Source organism: Anomaloglossus baeobatrachus, chromosome 2 (genome assembly GCF_048569485.1).
Source record: "Anomaloglossus baeobatrachus isolate aAnoBae1 chromosome 2, aAnoBae1.hap1, whole genome shotgun sequence".
In the NCBI taxonomy this organism is placed as follows: domain Eukaryota; kingdom Metazoa; phylum Chordata; class Amphibia; order Anura; family Aromobatidae; genus Anomaloglossus; species Anomaloglossus baeobatrachus.
In genome coordinates, this window is record NC_134354.1 from 259557770 (window position 1) to 259578084 (window position 20315).

The 20315-nt window shown below is 52.9% G+C and overlaps 1 protein-coding gene across 4 annotated transcripts in view; it reads left to right on the top strand.

Annotated features, from left to right (window-relative positions):
* Nucleotides 1-20315, top strand: part of DCAF6 (DDB1 and CUL4 associated factor 6) — a 254186-nt gene that overhangs the window by 62239 nt on the left and 171632 nt on the right. The window lies entirely within an intron of this gene.

A 20315-nucleotide genomic window follows, 5' to 3' on the forward strand; every position in this document is an offset into this window, starting at 1 on the left:
CTTTTGCAGCAGTGTGGGCTCTCAAAGCCATCTCTGCTTCTCTAGAGGAGATGCATTCCCTCACCAGGGAATCTATGCCCGAAATGGTTGCCTTAACTTCCCAAGCTTCCGCTTTTTCATCCTATGCCATGTCTGCCATGCTGGAGGCTTCTCACCGCACTGCGGTGGCTTCGGCTAATTCCCTCGCTATCCGCAGGATCTTGTGGCTTCGAGAGTGGAAGGCAGATGCTTCTTCAAAGAAGTACCTTGCTGGGCTCCCTTTTGCTGGGTCCAGACTATTCGGTGAACAACTAGATGAAATTATTAAGGAAGCTACTGGCGGGAAGAGTACTTCCATGCCACAAACCAAAACCAGGAAACCTGTCCAGGGTAGGAACCAGTCGCGGTTTCGTTCCTTTCGTTCCTCCAACTGGTCGTCCTCGAAGCCCTCGGCCTCGTCCACTAACTCAGCCAAGGACCAAAAATCCAACTGGCGCACAAAGGCGTGTCCACAGAAGACCGCAGGAGCTGTTGCCACTAAGGCAGCCTCCTCTTGACTGTCACAAACCACCGGGGGGGTCACTCAGAAATCCCCCGCGCTGGCTACCAGTACGTCACAATCGGGGGGTAACAAGTGGGGGTCACCCCTCCTTTATACCTCCCGACCGACGGACAGAGCACGTGACGCGCTCTCTAGCGCCCCTCTTATAGTCAGGCCAATTATGGAATTGCCCGACAATAAGCAAGGAGGCCGCTATACTACTTATGCCGATTATTGAAGGGTCCCCAGTGAGAGTAGGGTATATATTCCCCCGACCTCCGCGGGCGGAATATATAAAACCTCCCCGGATCTCACTGGCCTCCCCACAATAATCCTTGGCACAACTCGCTGCCACCAACCGCTTCACGGTAACTATTAGCCGAACACACAGACGTGGGATTCAAGATCGAGATAACAGAACAGCCCAAGATTAATTATATAATTTAATCAGCCTAAAGCACACTAGAAACTACAATATATACAATAGGGAATCTACAGAATATACATATGTCAGAGTACAGTTACAGATAAAGCATGGTTTACAAACAGGTATGCAATTCAATCAGTTACCTTGTGCGTCTGGCCACAGGGGGGCGCTGTAGACCAGGTTTCTAGGAACTCCCACAGATGTTTCCTGCACGTGACCCCCAGCGAAAGAACGCTGGAAAATGGCCGAAGTAGGGTTATCAACCTGGGCAAATCCAGGTCCCCTCCTACCTTAGTGACCTCAGAGGGAGCACTGCTCCACCCCTGGCTGGAGTTATGGACAATCCACAACATGGAATATGGGCCATAACTTTGCCTGGGAGCGTCGTAGGCGGACGCCAATGCTCTCATTGTGACAGTTATGAATTTAGCTACAGAATGAGAGGACTCATGACTCGTCTACTAGTTCCACATTGGCTGATATCACGCCTGGGGTATTTCCCAAGCTCCCGCTCCCATAAAAAGGGTGTGCCAGCATCGTCCGCATGCGGAGACACCATTTTTATGGTTGCCATATTTATCGGAAATATGGCTTGCGAGATATGAACCATTTTTTACTGGAGTCGTTCTGTCTGGATACTTCCAAGCTTGCTAATTAGATAGCAGCTCCTACCACAGGGTCACGGCAGGGAGTCCTCCTGTGTCCATTGTTCCCACATCATCTCATCTCCATATCACAGGAGATGGCCATGGAGGTGTAACACCTTCACAGATGCTGGACATTGAGAACAAGAAGGGAGGGGGGCACTGCCAGGGAGTGATGAGCGATTATGACAGGAAGTCATAATTCATCTTCATATCCCGGGATTTGCCTCACACCTCCCCCCTTTTGAGGGCGCTAGGGGGCAGCACACTCCGGTGTTCCCCCGTGCGCCCGTCCGCGACCTCTCCTTGTCGGGACAGCCCGTCTGCGTTACCGTGGTCACGGCCCCTTTTGTGGCGAATGGTGAAGTTGTATTGCTGGAGCGCAAGGCTCCATCGCAACAATCGCCCATTCGTCCCAGAGACGGTGTGCAACCAGCTGAGGGGATTGTGGTCCGTCTCCACGATGAAGTGGCGCCCGTATAGATAGGGTTGCAGACGCTGCAGGGCCCACACTATGGCCAGGCACTCCTTCTCCATCGTGGAATAGGCCACTTCCCTTGGTAACAGCTTCCTGCTCAGGTACAAGACTGGGTGCTCTTGGCTCGCAGAGTCCACCTGGCTGAGCACCGCACCGAGGCCGAAGTCACTGGCGTCGGTCTGTACTACAAACGGCCGCGTGAAGTCGGCTGCCTGTAGCACGGGCGGGCTGGACAGGGCGTCCTTTAGGGCCTGGAAGGCTGTCTCGCAGTCCATTGTCCAATCGACTGCAGAGGGCAGCTTCTTCTTGGTGAGGTCCGTCAAGGGCTTTGCCAGGCTACTATAGCGTGGAACAAACCTCCTATAGTACCCGGCGGTCCCCAAGAAGGACATCACCTGCTTCTTGGTCCTGGGGGTGGGCCAGGATGCGATGGCCTCCACTTTCTCAGGCTCGGGCTTCAGTGTTCTCCCGCCTACCCGGTGACCGAGGTACTGGACCTCGCTCATGGCCAGCTGACACTTTCCCGGCTTGATGGTCAAACCTGCCCGGTGGATCCGCCTGAGCACCTGTGCTAGATGCTCTAGGTGGTCCTCCCAGGTGGGACTGAAGACGGCAATGTCATCCAGGTACGCGGCCGCGTACCCTTCAAGTCCCTTGAGCAGGGTGTTGACCATCCGCTGGAAAGTGGCAGGGGCATTCCTCATCCCGAATGGCATCACCGTGGACTCGTATAGTCCAAATGGGGTAATAAAGGCAGAGCGTTCCCTGGCCTTGCGAGTCAGGGGGATCTGCCAATATCCCCGGCTCAGGTCCATGATGGTCAGGTACTGAGCCCCGGCCAACTGATCGAGCAGGTCATCGATGCGTGGCATTGGGTACGCATCGGCGACCGTGACAGCATTGAGCCCCCTGTAGTCCACGCAGAACCGAGTGGTTCGGTCCTTCTTAGGGACGAGGACTACAGGCGAGGCCCAAGCGCTGTTGGATGCCTGGATCACCCCCAGCTTCAGCATCTCGTCAATCTCCTGGCGCATGTGTTGCTGCACCTCCAGGGAGACCCGATATGCTGAACGCCGGATCGGGGGATGATCCCCAGTGTCCACGTGATGGACAGCCAAGTCAGTCCTTCCGGGCTGGTTGGTAAACAACCCCCGGAAGGGGAGTAGGGTGGCCCACAGCTGGGACCGTTGGTCCTCCAAGAGCTGGTGGCCAACCTCCACATCCTCAATGGATCCGCCTGCCCTAACCTGGGCTAGCATATCCAAGAGGGTTTCCGCTTCTCCCTCCTCGGGCAGGTTGCACACGGGGAGCGCACATGCCTCCCGCTCATGATGTGCCTTCATCATGTTCACATGGACGGGCTTCCGCCTTCCACGGGCAGGGTCCAGGGTGACCAGGTACGTCACAGGGTTGAGCTGCTGGTACACGAGGTATGGGCCTTCCCAGGCTGCCTGAAGCTTGTCCTGTGGTACGGGGACCAGTACCCACACCTTTTGACCCACTTGGTAGGTCCTCTCACAAGCGTTCTGGTCGTACCAACGCTTCTGATCGGCCTGGGCTTGAGCCATATTGTCGTGTACCAGTTGCGTCAAGGCCTGCATTTTGTCCCGGAAGCGCATGACATACTCGATAACCGACACTCCAGGGGTGGCCAAATCCCCTTCCCAAGCCTCTTTCACCAGAGCCAGGGGGCCCCGCACACGTCGCCCGTACAGGAGCTCAAACGGTGAGAATCCTGTTGAGGCCTGTGGAACCTCCCGGTAAGCAAATAACAGGTGTGGGAGATACCGCTCCCAGTCACGCCCATGGGAGTCGACCAACATCTTAAGCATCTGCTTTAAGGTGCCATTAAACCGCTCGCACAGGCCATTAGTCTGTGGATGGTACTGGCTGGCCACCAGATGTCGCACCTGGACTTGCTTACAGAGGGCCTCCATCAGCTGGGACATGAATTGGGTCCCCCGGTCAGTGAGCATTTCCTGGGGAAAACCCACTCGGGAGAAAATCTCCAGCAATGCGGTGGCCACCTTGTCAGCCCGAATGGACGACAAGGCCACTGCTTCTGGGTACCGGGTGGCATAGTCCACTACCGTCAGTATGAAGCGTTTCCCGGAGCTGCTGGGGATGGCCAGCGGGCCGACCAGATCCACAGCCACCCTCCTGAAAGGCTCATCGATGATTGGCAGAGATACTAGTGGGGCTTTGGGGTGTGGCCCCGCCTTCCCCACTCTCTGACAGGTTTCACACGAACGGCAGTAGGCAGCCACATCGGCCCCCATTTTTGGCCAGTAGAAATGCTGGTTTAACCTGGCCTTGGTCTTAGCGATCCCTAGGTGTCCGGCCATCGGAATCTCATGTGCGATCCGCAACAACTCCGTCCGGAACGGATAGGGTACCACCAACTGTCGGTCCCTGGGCCACGCCTCCGGTGAACCCTGCTGGACCGTGGCCCGGTACAGCCGTCCTTGGTCCCAGACCACTCGCTCCGGGTCCGAGTCCGAGGGAGGCTGTGCCGCCTGCTCCTTAAGAGCTTTCAGGCTGTCGTCAGCTTCTAACGCTGCCTGAAACCCCTGACTAGATGTGGCCAGAATCGACGAGACTGTCACATCTTCAGTCAGTACCCCGGGACCTGTGTCCTGGCCTCCACCTGACTCGGCTGCCACTTGGTCAGAAGGGGAAGAGCTATCGGACCTCCGGGAGGCCCCTTGGCTTCCAGCACTCCCACTGCGGGTGACAGCGGCCACAGCCGCTGCGACCGTGGGTCGTGCCTGCTCCTCCTCCGTTCCTGACCAAGTCGCCGGTTCAGGCAGACCTACCTGGCTTCCTGACACCCCGGTTGTGGGGGAACCATGCACCGAGATCTTACCTGGGAGCACTTCCGCTCCTGGACCGGCCCCAATCTCACCTGCCTGTTCCCCTCCTGCAGCAACAGAACCCCGCTGTGAAATCTCTGGGGACCCCACATTTGCTGTGGTAGCCCCCACCCCACACACTGGTCCTCCCCCTGCAGCACCCTGCTCTCTGCTTATCCCTGCAGAGGGCAGCAGATCCCAGCTCACAGGCTGATTACTTGTAGAGGCATTGTCACACCTTTCTCTGACCCCCTCCCCTGTCACAGCTGCAGCTGTGTGTGTGTCTATGGTGTCTGTGCAAGCAGAAATATCAGAGTTCACTCCCCCCTCTCTCACATCATTCATAGATAACACATTAACATTGTCAGGAGTCATGTCCGTACTGGCTGAAGGTTCAGCCCTTGGTGGGGGCCCAAACTGGGAGGTTATCTGCCCCAAATCTGTCCCAAGTAGCACGTTTGCGGGGATCCGATCAGTTACCCCCACCTCCCTCACCCCTCGCCCTGCGCCCCAGTCCACATAAATGTCAGCAACAGGCAGCGCCGGGTCAATGCCTCCAATCCCGGAGACAGCGAGGGTTTTTCCCGGGATCAAGTCTTGGGGGGACACCATGTCAGGCCGCACCAGAGTCACCTCCGAGGCGCTGTCTCGCAGTCCTATGGTCACAGACCGGCCGACGGTGACAGGTTGGAAGCTGTCCAGGGACCTACCACCACCCCCACCCACACAATACACCTTGGGCGGCCCTTGGGACGGGGACGGAGCCGGGGCCTTGGGACGCTGAGGGCACATGGCCTTGAAGTGTCCAGGTAGGTTGCACTGGTGGCACCGTCTTGGTTCTGCCACGGGCCTGGAGAGGGGAGTTGAGGGGGACACCCCCTGCAGTCTAGGGGCAGGTGGGGCAGTCGCAGAGTTCATCTTACCCCCTCTCCAGGTGCTGCTGGTGGCTGCTCTCCTGGCCTCAGGAGCCCGATTGTTGGTGTAGTCATCGGCCAGGGCAGCTGTAGCCGTGGACCCCTTTGGCTTCTGGTCTCGGATGAACTGGCGGAGATCCTCAGGGCAGTTCCACAAGAGTTGCTCCGTGATGAACAAGTCCAGGATCTCCGGTCCGGTGGAAAGCTGCAGGCCTTGGGTCCAGTGGTCGGCAGCTCGGGCAAGTGCCCGCCGGTGGTCAGCCCAGGAGTCCTTTGGTCCCTTTTGCAGGGTCCGGAACTTCTTGCGGTAGGACTCTGGAGTGAGGTTGTACTGTTGGATCAGGGCCCGCTTGATGGTGTCGTAGCCCTGATCTGCCTCAGCAGGCAAGTCCCCAAGGATATCCAGGGCCTTACCCCTTAGACGGGGGGTCAGGTATTTGGCCCACTGATCCTTGTCCAGATGGTGCTGCAAGCAAGTCCGTTCAAAAGCAGTCAGGAAAGAGTCCAAGTCTCCATCCTTCTCCAGCACTGGGAAGTCCTCAACACGGACCTTTGGAAGTTTGGTGTTTTGAAGGTCACATGTGGCTGATGAGGGCCGGAGCTGAGCTAGCTGCAGCTGGTAGTCACGGTCTGCCTGTCGCTCTCGCTCTCGCTCTTCACGCGCTGCCTGCCGCTCCGCAGCCTCACGCGCTGCTTGCCGTTCCGCAGCCTCAGCGTCACGCGCTGCTTGCCGCTCCGCAGCCTCAGCGTCACGCGCTGCCTGTCGCCCACGCTCGGCCATGAGTATCTCGTAGGTATCCCGGTCTCCAGCCATAAGCCTGGCCAAGGCAGCTTGAAGGAGGGCCTCTGCACCTCTCAGGCCGGAGGGATTGGCAAGTGGTGATCTGCGGCACGCTGCAGAGCCAGGTGATTCACTGTCCATTTCAGAGCGGAGGGCTGGCATCTGGCTCGTTGAGGACCCTTGGGCGAGCTCCTCCTCATTTTGTCCAGCAGTGCCAGGTTGTGCGATGTCCTCTGCAGAGCTGTTCTCTGGCGTCTGGCTCCTGGAGGACTCGTGGACAACCTCCTCATAGTCTCTGGCCTTAGCATCGGCCATTCCTTTGGCTTTGCTCCTGGTGCTCTCAGCCATTCTTGCAGACTTTTGGTCACTGACACAGAACTGACACCTGATGCCTCCACACACCTTACAGTATCTGCACTCTGACACTCTAGTGTTGAGCTAGTCTGAAGACCCCAGCAGCCACAGCTGCTGCAGGCAGTCTTTAGTGTCTGGGAGTATGGGTCTCACACTCACACACACTATTATCTCGATCCCACCGCTATGCCACCAATATGTCACAAACCACCGGGGGGGTCACTCAGAAATCCCCCGCGCTGGCTACCAGTACGTCACAATCGGGGGGTAACAAGTGGGGGTCACCCCTCCTTTATACCTCCCGACCGACGGACAGAGCACGTGACGCGCTCTCTAGCGCCCCTCTTATAGTCAGGCCAATTATGGAATTGCCCGACAATAAGCAAGGAGGCCGCTATACTACTTATGCCGATTATTGAAGGGTCCCCAGTGAGAGTAGGGTATATATTCCCCCGACCTCCGCGGGCGGAATATATAAAACCTCCCCGGATCTCACTGGCCTCCCCACAATAATCCTTGGCACAACTCGCTGCCACCAACCGCTTCACGGTAACTATTAGCCGAACACACAGACGTGGGATTCAAGATCGAGATAACAGAACAGCCCAAGATTAATTATATAATTTAATCAGCCTAAAGCACACTAGAAACTACAATATATACAATAGGGAATCTACAGAATATACATATGTCAGAGTACAGTTACAGATAAAGCATGGTTTACAAACAGGTATGCAATTCAATCAGTTACCTTGTGCGTCTGGCCACAGGGGGGCGCTGTAGACCAGGTTTCTAGGAACTCCCACAGATGTTTCCTGCACGTGACCCCCAGCGAAAGAACGCTGGAAAATGGCCGAAGTAGGGTTATCAACCTGGGCAAATCCAGGTCCCCTCCTACCTTAGTGACCTCAGAGGGAGCACTGCTCCACCCCTGGCTGGAGTTATGGACAATCCACAACATGGAATATGGGCCATAACTTTGCCTGGGAGCGTCGTAGGCGGACGCCAATGCTCTCATTGTGACAGTTATGAATTTAGCTACAGAATGAGAGGACTCATGACTCGTCTACTAGTTCCACATTGGCTGATATCACGCCTGGGGTATTTCCCAAGCTCCCGCTCCCATAAAAAGGGTGGGCCAGCATCGTCCGCATGCGGAGACACCATTTTTATGGTTGCCATATTTATCGGAAATATGGCTTGCGAGATATGAACCATTTTTTACTGGAGTCGTTCTGTCTGGATACTTCCAAGCTTGCTAATTAGATAGCAGCTCCTACCACAGGGTCACGGCAGGGAGTCCTCCTGTGTCCATTGTTCCCACATCATCTCATCTCCATATCACAGGAGATGGCCATGGAGGTGTAACACCTTCACAGATGCTGGACATTGAGAACAAGAAGGGAGGGGGGCACTGCCAGGGAGTGATGAGCGATTATGACTGGAAGTCATAATTCATCTTCATATCCCGGGATTTGCCTCACAGTCCCGCCCCCTCTCCTCGCTCCGGCGCCATTTTATCAGCGTTTTCTCTGCGATCAGCACTGGCTGCAGCATCCCTGCTGAGGTGCTTGGGGGTCCGGGCTTTGGGATCTGGAGGGCACACAACACCGCTCCAGCGGTCTGGTAAGCCACAACCTCTGGTTGTGGGCCTCTCTATATACTCTCTGGGGGTCACTCTGGCAGAGCCCCCCCTTCAGCAGCATGTCTCACACGAGGAGCAAGGCTCCAAAGCTATATTCAGTATGCACTGCATGTAAGCTCATACTGCCTGAGCCGAGCACATATCCACATTGTGATGCCTGCTCTAACCTGACAATGCCTCAGCCTGGAATCACACCCACAGTGGTCTCTCCGGCTGCTCCGGCTCCTGTGGCTGAACCCCCGGCTTGGGTAGAATCCATATCTAGGTCAATCACCCAGTCATTTGCCGACTCCATGGGACAGCTGTCCTGGGCTTTGCTGAACATGCATCAGCCCCCTTCACAGGGTGCCTCTGCTGCTAGGGCTCTCTCAGCAGAGCTCACAGAGGATTCTTCATCTGGTCCCAGACCCCATCCTCCTAAGAGGAGACGTAGGGCTCCCTCCCCTTCCTCGTCCCGCGGCTCCGTTTCAGAAGCTGACTTGCGGGACGAGGAGGATGCCTTTACAGGGGGCTCGGAGGCTACCTCCATGTGCCCCATTGATCTGTCCGAAGGTGACTCAGATGTTAGTGATTTGATTGCGTCCATTAATTCCGTACTGGACCTCAATCCGCCAGTATCAGAGGAGCAACCCTCTCTGGCAGAAAAGCACCAGTTTACCTCTCCTAAGAGGACAAAGAGTGTGTTCTTTAACCACTCTAGTTTTCAGGCCGCTGTGACCAAGCCTAGGGCCTGTCCTGACAAACGCTTCCCAAAGCGTAGTTCTGATGACCGGTTTCCATTTTCACCTGAGGTGGTCAAGGAGTGGGCTCAGTCACCAAAGGTAGACCCCCCGGTGTCTAGACTCTCAGCCCGGACCGTTGTGTCGGTGGCTGATGGCACCTCCCTTAAGGATTCCACTGACCGCCAGGTCGACCTTCTGGACAAATCTGTATATGAGGCGGCAGGGGCCTCGTTCTCCCCATCTTTTGCAGCAGTGTGGACTCTCAAAGCCATCTCTGCTTCTCTAGAGGAGATGCATTCCCTCACCAGGGAATCTATGCCCGAAATGGTTGCCTTAACTTCCCAAGCTTCCGCTTTTTCATCCTATGCCATGTCTGCCATGCTGGAGGCTTCTCACCGCACTGCGGTGGCTTCGGCTAATTCCCTCGCTATCCGCAGGATCTTGTGGCTTCGAGAGTGGAAGGCAGATGCTTCTTCAAAGAAGTACCTTGCTGGGCTCCCTTTTGCTGGGTCCAGACTATTCGGTGAACAACTAGATGAAATTATTAAGGAAGCTACTGGCGGGAAGAGTACTTCCATGCCACAAACCAAAACCAGGAAACCTGTCCAGGGTAGGAACCAGTCGCGGTTTCGTTCCTTTCGTTCCTCCAACTGGTCGTCCTCGAAGCCCTCGGCCTCGTCCACTAACTCAGCCAAGGACCAAAAATCCAACTGGCGCACAAAGGCGTGTCCACAGAAGACCGCAGGAGCTGTTGCCACTAAGGCAGCCTCCTCTTGACTATCTGTCCGCGCCAGCACCGTCCTTAGTCGGTGGCAGGCTCTCCCACTTTGGCGACGCGTGGTTTCAACACGTCTCCGATCAGTGGGTGCGGGATGTCATCTCCCACGGCTACAGGATAGAATTCTCTTCCAGCCCGCCAAACCGATTTTTTTTCTGTCAACTCCCCCCTGTTCCAAGGCCGCCGCCTTCTCTCAGGCTGTGGCATCCTTGCAGGCCAACGGAGTAATTGTACCGCCCGGGAACGGTTCAGAGGTTTCTACTCAAATCTCTTCCTAGTCCCCAAAAAGGACGGTTCCTTCTGGCCCATCCTGGATCTCAAGCTTCTCAACAAGCATGTTCAGGTGCGGCATTTTCGCATGGAATCTCTGCGGTCAGTCATTGCCTCAATGACCCAAGGAGATTTCCTGGCATCCATCGACATCAGAGATGCCTATCTGCATGTGCCAATTGCAGTTTCTCACCAGCGTTGGCTACGTTTTGCAATCGGAGAGGAACATTTCCAATTCGTGGCTCTCCCCTTCAGGTTAGCCACGGCCCCTCGGGTATTCACCAAGGTCATGGCAGCAGTGGTTGCGGTTCTGCACCTCCAGGGGTTGGCAGTGATACCTTACCTGGACGACCTTCTAGTCAAGGCTTCATCCAGCGCAGACTGTCAGCGGAGTGTCTCGCTCACTCTCGCCACTCTAGCCCAATTCGGGTGGCTTGTCAATCTGCCCAAATCCACTCTGACTCCGACCCAGAGTCTCACGTACCTAGGGATGCAGTTCGAGACTCTGCCGGCACTTGTGAAGTTGCCCTTGAGCAAACAGCAGTCCCTCCAACTGGCGGTGCGCTCTCTGCTGAGGCCCCGCCGTTATTCCATCAGGCACCTGATGCAGGTGCTGGGTCAGATGGTGGCGTCAATGGAGGCTGTTCCCTTTGCCCAGTTCCATCTGCGTCCTCTGCAGCTGGACATTCTCCGCTGTTGGGACAAGCGGCCTTCCTCCTTGCACAGGTTAGTGGCTCTGTCGCCACAGACCAGGAGCTCTCTTCAGTGGTGGCTTCGGCCCCTCTCTCTGTCTCAGGGACGCTCCTTCCTGGCTCTGTCCTGGGTGGTCCTCACCACGGATGCCAGTCTATCCGGCTGGGGAGCAGTATGTCTCCACCACCGAGCACAGGGCACTTGGACTCCGTCCGAGTCAGCCCTCTCGATCAATGTGCTGGAAACCAGAGCCGTGCTGCTGGCTCTCCTAGCTTTTCACCACCTATTGGCGGGCAAGCACATCCGAGTCCAGTCAGACAACGCGACAGCGGTTGCCTACATCAATCACCAAGGCGGGACACGCAGCCGCCTGACAATGTTGGAGGTACAACGTATCCTTCAATGGACGGAGGACTCCAAGTCCACCATATCCGCAGTCCACATCCCAGGCGTGGAAAACTGGGAGGCAGATTATCTCAGCCGTCAAACCGTGGACAGTGGCGAGTGGTCCCTGCATCCGGCAGTGTTTCAGTCAATCTGCCGCAAGTGGGGCACTCCGGACGTGGACCTAATGGCATCACGTCACAACAACAAGGTTCCGATTTACGTGGCTCGCTCCCACGATCCTCAGGCCTTCGCAGCGGACGCTCTGGTTCAAGACTGGTCCCAGTTTCGTCTGTCCTACGTGTTTCCCCCTCTAGCTCTCTTGCCCAGAGTCCTGCGCAAGATCAGAATGGAGGGCCGTCGGGTCATCCTCATTGCTCCGGATTGGCCCAGGCGAGCTTGGTACCCAGACCTGCTCCATCTGTCCGTAGAGGTGCCGTGGCATCTTCTGGACCGTCCAGACCTTCTCTCACAAGGTCCGTTTTTCCGCCAGAATTCTGCGGCTCTCAGATTGACGGCGTGGCTCTTGAGTCCTGGATCTTGACGGCTTCTGGTATTCCTCCTGAAGTCATTTCCACTATGACTCGGGCCCGGAAGTCTTCCTCGGCCAAAACCTATCACAGGACTTAGAAAATTTTCCTGTCCTGGTGTCGTTCTTCCGGCCATGTTCCTTGGCCTTTTTCCTTGCCGACCCTTCTGTCCTTTCTACAGTCCGGTCTGCAGTTAGGACTGTCCCTCAATTCTCTCAAGGGACAAGTCTCGGCTCTGTCAGTGCTGTTCCAGCGGCGTATCGCCCGGCTGGCTCAGGTCCGCACCTTCATGCAGGGCGCGTCTCACATCATTCCGCCTTACCGGCGGCCCTTGGATCCCTAGGACCTCAATTTGGTCCTCACGGCCTTGCAGAAACCCCCCTTTGAGCCTCTTAGGGAGGTTTCTTTGTTTCGTCTTTCTCAGAAAGTGGTCTTTCTAGTGGCCATAACTTCCCTCAGGAGAGTCTCTGATTTGGCTACGCTCTCTTCGGAGTCACCTTTTTTGTTTTTTCATCAAGACAAGGTGGTTCTCCGTCCGACTCCGGACTTTCTCCCTAAGGTGGTTTCTCCTTTCCAGCTTAACCAGGGCATTACCCTGCCTTCCTTTTGTCCGGCTCCTGTTCATCGCTTTGAAAAAGCGTTGCATACTCTGGATCTGGTGCGGGCGCTCCGGATCTATGTGTCTCGCACCGCTGCTCTTAGGCGGTGCACCTCTCTTTTTGTGCTAACCACAGGTCGGCGTAAGGGCCTCTCTGCTTCTAAGCCGACCTTAGCCCGTTGGATTAGGTCGACCATTTCGGATGCCTACCAGTGTTCTCAGGTGCCTCCCCCGCCGGAGATCAAGGCACACTCGACCAGAGCTGTCGGTGCCTCTTGGGCTTTCAGGCACCAGGCTACGGCTCAGCAAGTCTGTCAGGCTGCCACTTGGACTAGCCTGCATACCTTTTCAAAGCACTACCAAGTGTATGCTCATGCTTCGGCAGATGCGAGCTTGGGCAGACGCATCCTTCAGGTGGCTGTCGTTCATTTGTGAAGTTAGGTTCTGCCTACTTCTTAGTTTTTTCTGTTTATTCCCACCCATGGACTGCTTTGAGACGTCCCAATGTCTGGGTCTCCCATAGGAACGATAAAGAAAAAGAGAATTTTGTTTACTTACCGTAAATTCTTTTTCTTATAGTTCCGTATTGGGAGACCCAGCACCCTCCCTGTTGCCTGTTGGCAGTTTCTTGTTCCGCGTGTTATCACCGGCTGTTGTTGTGGACAGAGTCTCCGGTTGTTCCGGTTCTTGCTCTGTTTTTACTTGTGGGTGGCTATTCTCTTTCAGCTTTTGCACTAAACTGGCTAGATCTGGTTCTCCAGGGGGTGTATATGCTCAGAGGGAGGAGCTACACTTTTTAGTGTAGTACTTTGTGTGTCCTCCGGAGGCAGAGGCTATACACCCAATGTCTGGGTCTCCCAATACGGAACTATAAGAAAAAGAATTTACGGTAAGTAAACAAAATTCTCTTTTTCGCTACCCTGAGAGCAGCATAATGAAGGGAAAGAAACCCTGATTCCACTGATGTGTCACTTACTGAACTGCTTGCTGTCTTTTTGATAAAATCAGTGTTTTCTCTGCTGCAGATCTAGCAGATATACAGAGCTCATGAGTATGCTGGACTACCTGGCAGCAGGCCAGGTAGTCCTCTAATAATAATCTACTGCTGATTTTAGTGATTTTATCAAAACTACAATAAGCAACCAGGTAAGTGAAACCTCTGAAATCAGGATCTCTGCCCCTACATAATACTGCTCTCAGATTAGATGTTAAAACCTGGTGACAGACTCTCTTTAACCCCTTCACGACCAAGAACGTACTACCGTGTTTTTCCAAAAATAAGACACTGTCTTATATTTTTTTTTGCCGCCCCAAAAAAACACTAGGGCTTATTTTCGGAGGAGGTCTTATTCTTGGAGAAACACGGTTGGGGGTACGTTTACCCCCCAAAAAAGCAGACCTTCCCCCCCCCCCCACACTTCCCAGGAGACTCGTACTCACCAGACCAGGACGTCTGCGTGGTTCCCAGGTCCTCCTGTGATCTCCGGTCGGTGCTGCATGCCGTTCTCCCCTGCTGCTGGCTGACACGCTGACACACACAGCAGATCACACACACAGCAGATCACACACACAGCAGATCACACACACAGCAGATCACACACACAGCAGATCACACACACAGCAGATCACACACACACAGCAGATCACACACACACAGCAGATCACACACACACAGCAGATCACACACACACAGCAGATCACACACACACAGCAGATCACACACACACAGCAGATCACACACACACAGCAGATCACACACACAGCAGATCACACACACAGCAGATCACACACACAGCAGATCACACACACAGCAGATCACACACACAGCAGATCACACACAGCAGATCACACACAGCAGATCACAGATACACACAGCCGGTCACGGATACACACATCCGATCGCAAGCACACACACAGCAGATCGCAGATATACACAGCAGATCACACACAGCTGATAGCAGGCACACACAGCCTATCACAGATACACACATCCGTTCACAGGCACACACAGACGATCACAGATACATCCGATCACAGGCACACACAGCCGAACGCAGACATTCACACAGCCGATCGCAGACACACACATCACATCACACTCACATCACACACACATCACGTGTCCGGCCACAGGTCCTGTTCGTTGCGCTCCACTGCACTGCCTCTCGGGATTCTCCCGGCGAGAAGAGATCGGTGTCGCTGGATGAGGTGAGTGTGTATGCGATTTGATGTTTGTGTGTGCGATCCAATGTTTGCGTGTGCGATTTGATGTTTGCGTGTGATCTGTTTGTGTGTGCAATAGCTACAGGTCCTGCCGCTCAGCGTCGGGTGAGTGTAATTGCCGGGTGCCGCTGTGTATAATGAAGTGTTCTGCAGTATCTAACTTTTTTAGCTGCATGGACACTTCATTATTGATCCGCGACTAGGGCTTATTTTCGGGGGAGGGCTTATATTTAAGCCTTTCTCCGAAAATGCTGAAAATCCCTGCTAGGGCTTATTTTTGGGGGAGGTCTTATTTTTGGAAAAACACGGTAGTACGTCCGTGGATATGTCTGTCCTTTTAATTCAGGCTCGCATGGCGAGCCTGCATTAATCCCCTCACATGTCTGCTGATCTGATCAGCAGACGTGCAGCTAACAGGTGCGGGTGAATCCCTTAGGCTATGTGCGCACGTTGCGTAAAAACATGCAGTTACGCTGCGCTTTGTAGCGCAGCGTAACTGCATGCGTCCTGCGTCCCCTGCACAGTCTATGGAGACTGTGCAGGGGCCGTGCGCACGTGGCGTTTAAGAGCGCAGCGCTTCGGCTACTGCCGAAGCGCTGCGTAAAAAGAAGTGACATGTCACTTCTTTCCTGCGCTTTGCCGGCAGCTCCTGCTCTGTCTATGGCAGGAGCTGCAGGCAGAGCGCATGGAATCGGCGCTCACTACGGACATTTCTGCAGCGATCTAAAGCGCACATGTGCTCTTCAGATCGCTGCAGAAATTTCTGCAGGGCTTGTACGCAACGTGCGCACATAGCCTTAGATCGCTCTGTCAAACTGACGGTAACAGTATGCATCACTCTGATCAGGAGAAGCGGTCAGCATGTACAGGCATAATGTCCCCTAGGGGGACTAGTCACAGGAATAAAAGATGTAAAAAAAAATATAAAAAAAAAAATTAAATACATAATAAAAAAAAGTTTAAAAAAATGACACCCCCCCCCCACCAAACCAAGTTCAAATCAGTCTCCTTTTTGCCCCAATGAAAATAAAACAACAATAATAACTAAACCCCCCCCCCCACATATTTGGTATTGCTACCTTCAGAAATGGCTGATCAATCAAAATATAAAATCAACTAATCTGATCGGTACACGGCATAGCACGAAAAGACTTCCAAACACCAAAATTACGTTTTTTGGTCGCTGCAACATTGCATTAAAATGCAATAACAGATGATCAAAACATTGCATCTATCCAAAAATTGTATCATTAAAAATGGCAGCTCAAAAAGCAAAAAATAATCAGTCACTGAGCCACAGATCCTAAAAATGAGAACGTTGTGGGTCCCGGAAAATGGTGACAAAGCGCATTTCTTTTTTTGACATATTTCTGAATTTATTTAAGTTGTGGCTCTTGGAAGAAGGGGAGTAAAAAACGGAAAATTACGGGGAGGGAAGGGGTTAAATGAACCATGAATGCCAACATGAACTATGACATACAGAGCAGAGCATGATCCCTCTCCCATATGGTTTAAGCACTGAATGTCCTCGGTAAAGGCAGCTATGGTGTTGCAATCACAGACTGAAAGCATGGAGGAGCTTGCTAAGCAACTTGTCTGACAGCAGCAGCAAGCCCAACAAGAATGAAGTAAACACCTGACGCAGCAGTTACAGCAGCAGCAGAGAGCTCTCTTGGCAGAAACTGTCCTGGCCACAGAGACTGCACCTTCTGCCAGCCAAAGTGAGGGTACCTGTGTGAGGCGACCAGCATGGGAGGCACTACAGATAATTACTTTGAAGGACGCTGTTGCGGCTTTCATGACTGTCTTTAAAGGGAACCTGTCACCAGATTTTTACCTATTAAACTAAAAGTGTCACCTTCTGCAGCTCCTGAGCTGCATTCTATGAAGGTGCACCTTGGCCCGGACTCCCCTTCCAGACCCCAATAATCACTTTATAAAACTTGGCCGTTAGGTATGCTAATTACCTTGGTTGGCCAGATGGGCGGGCTCATTTTCTGCTCCTATCCCCCCTCCTGCCGCTGATCGCCGTCCTCCTTTCTTGATTGACGTGATGACGCCTCCGTCATCATCCTCGTCGCATTTTCAAATCTCGCGCTTGTGCAGTTAGGTCTACAAAATATATACAGCTGCACACTAAAATGCTAACAATGAAAAAGGGAAAGTCTAGTATTGCTTTACAGCTATAGGAATATTTGAAAAAAGAGGCACTTAGCTTATGTATTGGCCAATCCATGTGAGCCCGGTCACCACGGCAAGATGCGTCTCTGTAAAGCGGGAACCTAACCTAATTCCACTATCTGGAAAAAAAATCCATGTCTGGGTAGAAATGCCACTATCTGAGTTAAAATCTCCATGTCTGGAGTGCAGCTGTATATATTTTGTAGTTGTAATGTTTTTTTTTTAGCTACCACCTTGTTCACATTTGTTGCATGTGCGGATCAGTCTTTTTGATATTTGTAGTATGTCTTTTTCTGATTCAGCACTCTGCCCTAAAACCAGGCTGTGTCCATTACCATTCATAGCAGGAGTCTAGCTGTCCAGACATGGAGATTTTAACTCTAATAGTGGCATTTCTACCCAGACATGGAGTTTTTTTCCAGGTAGTGGCATTAGGTTAGGTTCCCGCTTTACAGAGACGCACCTTGCCGTGGTGACCGGGCTCACATGCATTGGCTAGTGCCGGCGTCACACGGGACGATTTATCGTGCGATCGCATCAGCTATCGCCCCCACCCCCGACGTTCGTGCGTCACGGGCAATTCATTGCCCGTGGCGCACAAAGTCGTTAAACCCCCGTCACACGTACTTACCTCCCGCACGACCTCGCTGTGGGCAGCGAACATCCTCTTCCTGAAGGGGGAGGGACGTTCGGCATCACAGCGACGTCACACAGCCGCCGGCCAATAGAAGCAGAGGGGCGGAGATAAGCGGGACGTAAACATCCCGCCCACCTCCTTCCTTCCACATTGGCGGTGGGCGCAGGTAAGCTGCAGTTCATCATTCCCGGGGTGTCGCACGGAGCGATGTGTGCTGCCACGGGAATGATGAACAACCGGCGCGCAGAAGGAGGACCGACATTTTGAAAATGAACGACGTGTCAACGAGCAATGATAAGGTGAGTATTTTTGCTCATTAACAGTCGTTTGGAGGTGTCACATGGTACGATATATCAAACGATGCCGGATGTGCATCACTAACGATGTGACCCTGACGACATATCGCCCGATATATCGTACAGTGTGACGCTGGCATAATACATAAGCTAAGTGTCTCTTTTTTTCAAATATTCCTATAGCTGTAAAGCAATACTAGAGTTTCCCTTTTTCATTGTTAGCATTTTAGTGTGCAGCTGTATATATTTTGCATTTTGTAGTTGTAATGGTTTTTCAGCTAGCACCTTGTTCACAGTTGTTGGATGTGCGGATCAGTCTTTTTGATATTTTTGCAGTTAGGTCGGCACGGGCAGAGCAGAAAACATAGCTGCACTCGCTCCGGTGAGCTTAATGCGCAAGTGCGAGATTATGGGCCGGTACGAGCATGGCGCTGGTGAGGTCATGCACAGCACCGACCATAATCTCGCGCCTGCGCATTTAGCTCACTGGCGCGAGCGAGGGCAGCTATGTTTTCTGCTCTGCCCGTGATTTGACAGAGTGAACTGTGCCTACGCGAGCAGACCTAACTGCACAGGCGCAAGATTTGGAAATGCGACGAGGATGATGGCGGCAGCATCAACCCGTCAATCAAGAAAGGAGGACGGCGATCAGCGGCAGGAGGGGGGACAGGAGCAGAAAATGAGCCCGCCCATCTGGCCAACATAGGTAATTAGCATACCTAACTGACAAGTTTCATACAGTTATTTTTGGGGTCTGGAAGGGGAGTCAGGGCCAAGGTGCACCTTCATAGAATGCAGCCCAGGAGCTGCAGAAGGTGATTCTTTTAGTTTAATAGGGAAAAATCTGGTGACCGGTTCCCTTTAAGAGGATGGCAGACCGGGAAACTTCTCCAAGAAAAATTTGGCAGAGGTCCTAGCTCCATAGCTTATTGCAGAACTGCAGAATGTATACTATTGTCTTTCCCTGCAGGATGCCAATGAGTACGATAAGCTGAAATCTGACATTATGGCATGGTTGGGCGTAGCCCTGGCAGTTATGACGCAACGTGTGCACCACAGGTACTACCAAAAGGACAAGCCTCCTTAGTTCTACATGTTCAACCTGTAAAGGCCGCTTTACACGCATTAGCGATGTCGTTGGGGTCACGGAATTTGTGCCTCACATTCGGCGTCGTTAGCGATGTCGTTGCGTGTGACACTTATTAGCGATTTTGAATCGTTGCAAAAACGTTCAAAATCACTAATCGGTGACATCCCCCCCTAATATCGATTATCGTTGCTGCTGCAGGTACGATGTTGTTCGTTGTTTCTGCGGCAGCACACATCACTATGTGTGACACCGCTGGAGCGAGGAACCTCTCCTTACCTGCGTCCTGCGAGCAAGGAGGAAGGAAGGAGGTGGGCGGGATTGCTCATCTTTGACCCTCCACTTTGATTGGGCGGCCGCTTAGTGACGTCGCTGTGACGCCGAACGAACCGCCCCCTTGGAAAGGAGGCGGTTCGCCGGTCACAGCGACGTTGTTATGCAGGTATGTGTGATGGGGGTGCGCGATTTTGTGCGCGACGGGCAGCGATATGCCCGTGTCGCACAAACTATGGGGGAGGGTACCCACGCTAGCGATATCGGTACCGATACACCTGGTGCAAGATTGGCTGAAACCTTAGACATGCTCATTGGCAAAGATAGTGGAGAGAGGGGTAGTGGATTGATTTTATATTCGCACTACCAAGAGCCATTCAAAGCTGGGTTGCCCAGGAAGATCCCCAGAATGCAGATGACCTCTTAAGCCTTATTCTCCGCAGGCGTAACAATATCTTTTCGTGGGCCGCATGTTGTGCAGGCCAGCCTTAGATTATATTAACCTCTAGGTTTTTCATAGGTTTTTGGTGAAGATACAAGGAATTGTATGCATAATTTACAATATACCGCAAAAAAAGTCAGATGTAAACTGAAGTCTCACTAGCTGCATTATTGTTAGTAGTGTGGTGGAAGGATAACAACAGTTTGGTTATAAGGGAGCTTACCATGAGGCCCATAGAAATCTGGAGAGCCCACATGTTAGTTGTTCATACCAAATATACTAATGTACCAAATATATCAGTGGCATTTTTTTAAGAGAATGTATGGAGCAATAATAAGGTATATGAATAAAAAAGCTGACTACATTTATTTTGTGATACTTAAAATTCTTAACATTCTGGGTGAACAAACATTTATAGAATGTGCAGGAAAACAGGGAGCTTTTAGAATGCCTTCAGGTTTATTTTTACTCTGCATATTAATAGTAGTTATGCCCAGAGTAGGAGAAAATGATAGGAATGTCAGTAAGGTAAGTACTGATGTATTGGCACTGTGACTAAAGGCCCTGTCACACACAGAGATAAATC